The sequence below is a fragment of the Plecotus auritus genome, assembly GCF_963455305.1.
Source record: "Plecotus auritus genome assembly, chromosome: 3".
In the NCBI taxonomy this organism is placed as follows: Eukaryota; Metazoa; Chordata; class Mammalia; order Chiroptera; family Vespertilionidae; genus Plecotus; species Plecotus auritus.
Genome location: NC_137772.1, coordinates 126409524 through 126414315, shown reverse-complemented (window position 1 = coordinate 126414315; position 4792 = coordinate 126409524). Strand labels below are relative to the sequence as shown.

Sequence of the window (4792 nt, the reverse complement as noted above, 5' to 3'; positions counted from 1 at the left end):
TGTGGGGAGGTCACGGGGCAAAATGTGGGTGATGCGGCCAGCGCTGCGGGGACGCCATCAGCACTGAAGGAATGTCAGCTTCCTCCTCTCCAGGCTTGTCCTTCCAAGAAACAGCTCAGGTATTCCTTCTCCAGGGCATTCTTCAAGCCCTTAGTCAGAGTGATTTGTTCCCCTCAGACCCTGTGGCTGCCTATCAGCACTGCCACGCCTGATTGGATGTGTCTGTCTTCCCGCCAGATGGGGAGCTCTTTGAGGGCAGGCACAGGTCCTCCAGATCTGAATCCCAAGAGCCCACCACAGGCCTTGGCTCCTGGTCCCAGGGGCTTGCTCGGTAAACATTTGCAAAGTAAATGAGCTCACTGTGGCTTTGCCATTTCCACTGCCCCCAAAGGAATGGTCCTTGGGGTCCCTCTGGGAGCAGACACTTCTGCTTCCTCATCCTGAGTCCTCTGTGCTTCCCTCTGCTTGAAGTCAGACCAAGCCCTTAGCACATCTGCACATCGTGCACCAGCTGGAGGGAGCATCTCAGCTCCGGTGCTGATTTCCCAAGCACACCTTAACATGTGAGCCCGCCGGGTACAGCTGGAGAGCTCCCGCTAATGAGGGAAGGCACTGTGCCTCAGCCCGCCGGGAAATCAACAGCACGATCTCCTCTCCTCTGCCTTCCCAAGAGAGTCCCGGGGCTCCAGCCTGGACAGCTGGCTCCCAGGTCCATCCCTGGGAGCCCCACACTTATCCCAGAATAAAGCCAGGCTGCTTTTGCTGAAAACCTTGGTGCACAGAAACAGATGGCATTGCATTCTAGCGAGGGAAAAATAACACATTTTTAATAATTTTTAAATATGTTTTTATTTATATCAGAGAGGAAAGGAGAGGGAGAGAGAAACATCAATGATGAGAGAGAATCACTAATGGTCTGCCTCTTGCATGCCTCCTGATGGGGGTCGAGCCCACAACCTGGGCATGTGCCCTGACCAGGAATCGAACTATGACCTCCTGGTTCATAGGTTGATGCTCAACCACTGACCCACAGCAGCCGGGCTTAATCATTTCTTAATTAGAAAGTGCCATAAACACACTTAGGTTCTCATAGTCTAACTAGTAGTGTTCCATCATGGCCCCATCCCTGTTAAGTTTTATTCCCACTCTACTCGGCTTCTAAAATGAAGCCTGACTGAGCTGCTGGGTGCGGTTCACAGACCCACTCCAGTGCAGGGCAAGGGCAGGGGGACTCTCAGCTCCAGGAGCTCTTATTGCGAGGCCTTCTCTTCACCTAAGCTGTCTGTTGCTTTGTGACATTTGTTCCTGGGGAAGAGAGAGGAGAGAAGAGGAGGGAGAGGTAGCTCCCCCACACACGCAGCTGCTTCTGATATGTGTGTGTGGTCTCTAGAGGGCGAGGGGGTGGGATGGGAGGGAGAGACAGCTGCTGCGCCAACAGACCTCAGAATTCTCTAATCCCACCCCTGGCGTCCTGCCCCACTAGTGCCTCAGCTGCCCAGAGCCCTCGATGCAGGTTGGCAGAGCACCATTCATTCGGCCTTAGCCGCATGCATTCAGCTGTTAGTACGTGCCAGACAGTGGATAGCAGTGAAGGGCACAAAGCATAAAAATAGGTTTTCCTCAAGGCGCTCGGGTTCTAGCTGAAGAGTCAACTTAGTAAAGATGCAAATAAAACATGATCCAGTAACAGATATCAGAAGTACCCCGATTCAATCTGGAGGGAGTCAGGTGGTCTTTCTGGTGGGAGCAATGCCTTAGCTGAGTCTAGATGTAGGTATGTTAGCCATGTGAAAATGTGAGAGGAGGGGAGGGAGACCAGACTTTCTGAAGGAACAAGAAAGAGAGAAGGGGGCATTGCATGGTCAAAAAACCACATAAGCCAAATATTCATAAAATATTCATAAACCTCAGTCTGTAGATCGAAGTGAGGTCACGTCAATTGTATCAGTATGTGCTCAGATACAAGAAAAAGAACATGCAGCTAAAGTCACTCAAGCCAGGGCTTCCCGAACTTCAGTGTGTGTACAAATCACCCAGGGATCTTGTTCAAATTAAGTAATTTTTAGTGTGGTAAAAAGTGGAGTGGGAGCTACATTAAGAAATAAAATTGGCCTGGCCGGCGTGGCTCTGTGGTTGAACATCAACCTATGAACAAGGAGGTCATGGTTCCATTCCTGGTCAGGGCACATGCCCAGCTGTGGGCTCAGTCCCCAGTTGGGGGAGTATAGGAAGCAGCCAATCAATGATTCTCTCTCATCGTTGATGTTTCTCTCTCTCCCTCTCCCTTCCTCACTCTGAAATCAATAAAAACATTTTTTAAAAAGTGGTAGTAGGTATATACAATGGATTATTACTTGGTCATAAAAAAAAAAAAAAAAAAAGAATGGGAAGAAAGATCTAAGAAAGGATCAGGACAGGCAGGAAATAGTTAACTGAAAGGAATCTGCCCCACTGCTACAACCAAACCAGATGCCTTCTTCGACTTTACCAGACCAAGGAAATGACCTGGAGGCCTGTCTTTTAAGATTTTCAGACTTGGACTTGAAAGACACAAGTATTATCAATCCCAGTAGCAGTCTTAAAGCAGAGCTAGATGTCAATACAAAGAAGAAATATTCATTTGCAAAGAAAAAGGTAAAATTGCTGTTGATGTTTCAGGATCATGTGTGTATAGTTAATGCCCGTAGATCTGGAAGTAGCTCATCAAGGTTGTCCTCCAGGGAGAGGAGGGATAGTGAGACAGTAGGCTGTTGCCATGCTCGAAGTAAGGTCTCCTCAGCACCATTACCCGTGATCTTAATTCTGTGCCAGGCAAAGGAGACTCGTAGGCAAGGTGTGGCTCTGGAACACGTGTGGTGAGGTACAGATCCTAGACAGATGGGCTGGATTCCTTCCGCCACCCTGGGTTATGGGAAGAAACCCAGCAGACCAAGTCATAGGGAGAACAGGCAGGCAGTAGGGCAGCTGCTATCTGAGACTCCTGATCTGATCCAGCTGATATAAAGCTTAGTAATAAAACTGTTACTCTTCACGTTCTTCTACCGAATAATAGAAACTGGAAACCGATGTGGAAAGATAATAGAAGAAATTTCTCTGAGGCTTCCATTAGCCTCAAACCTAAGGTTATTTCACAGTGACAATTTGAAATGTAATTGCAGGCATTTTCCCTTTTTGTCAAAACCAAAGAAGTTCCAGCACCATCTTATAAATGCAAAGAAATATGGTGGAAATGCTGTCAGCAATTATTCACGGGCCCCACTAGCATCCATAGACACGTGGCAACACAGCACGCTGATGAGATTTGGCACCAGACTGCTTCTGTTTTAAAGCAGCTCGCCTTGACATCGAGCACCTCAAAGAGCCTTAAGTCTGCCGGCAAAAGGAACCATGAAGTGTCTGCTTGGCTCCCTGACATTAGTTGCTTTAGCCCTGATGAGCTGATAAGTGGCGAGGGCAGTGATGAAGGAGAGGTGTTACTTTATTACTATTATCGTGACCGGGAGGATCCCCACTGGATATGTGCCTGGCAGACAGCTCTGTGTCGGCACCTGCACCTCACAGGCAAGGTGAGAATTGCTACAGAAGGAATCAACAGGACAGTTGGTGGAAGCAAATTGGCCACCAGACTCTATGTGGAAGTCATGCTTTCCTGCCCATTGTTTAAGGATTATCTGTGTGAGGATGATTTTAACACCAGCAAAGGAGAAGCTTGCTGTTTTCCAGAGTTGCGTGTTGGTGTATTGGAAGAAATTGTACCTATGGGGATCAGTCCCAATAAGATCTCCTATAAAAAGCCTGGAATCCATTTATCCCCAGGTGAATTACATAAAGAAGTAGAAAAGTTTTTGTCTCAGGCAAATCAAGAACAAAGTGATACTATCCTCCTGGACTGCAGAAACTTCTATGAAAGCAAATAGGATGCTTCCAGGGCTGCTTAGCCCCAGACATCAGGAAATTCAGTTACTTCCCTAGCTACGTTGACAAAAATCTAGAACTTTTCAGAGAAAAGGGTACTGAAGTATTGCACTGGGGGCATCCGTTGTGAGCAGGGTTCTGCTTACCTCAAAGCCAAGGGAGTGTGCAAGGAAGTGTTCCAGCTCAAGGGTGGCATCACAAGTACCTGGAAGAGTTTCCTGATGGTTTTTACAAAGGGAAATGGTTTGTTTTCGATGAGCGTTATGCCTTGTCCTACAACAGTGACATAGTGTCAGAATGTTCATACTGTGGAGCCCCATGGGACCAGTATAAACTCTGCTCCACTCCCCCGTGCCGCCAGCTCGTCTTGACCTGCCCCGCCTGTCAAGGACACGGACTCACAGCCTGTTGTATCACATGTCAAGACAAAGGGAGCAGGCCAGCTTCAAGCCCTACCCAGAACAGCTTTAAAGAGGAATGTGACTGTACAGCCCAACGGCCACGCATACCCAGTGAACTTTCACAGCAGGCGCTACCCGCTCTGAGCCCAGAGCCAAGACCTGATGTTGCTGAGGATGGACCCTGCTTGTGTGAGCAGCACCGGCAGCACTTCCCTGAGGCTTCACAAAGCTAGGTTCGAGGTAGCCATGTATTTGGGAATATCCAGGCTGCAGCAACAGAGAAATGGGGAACTTGGGTGCTGGCCAATGACACCGTGGCAAACTGGTCACCTATGGGCCACTTATTCTTCATAAGAGGAGAAAAGAGGGAGTTGGTGCTGATCACTTACCTGAGACATTCTGACTCAGAAGATGCTAGAGCACAGGAAAAGGTAAGCTGTGTGGGATCCCATAGCAGCTGAGGAATAGAGCCTTGA

General features: G+C 48.4%; 1 pseudogene across 1 annotated transcript; it reads left to right on the top strand.

Moving 5' to 3' along the window:
- The first annotated feature begins 2417 nt into the window (after nt 1–2417).
- On the top strand, nt 2418–4549 carry LOC308244008 (thiosulfate sulfurtransferase/rhodanese-like domain-containing protein 2; annotated as a pseudogene). The gene is made up of 2 exons: nt 2418–2634; nt 3159–4549. The product of its transcript is annotated as a thiosulfate sulfurtransferase/rhodanese-like domain-containing protein 2 (transcript).
- Nucleotides 4550–4792: the final 243 nt, after the last annotated feature.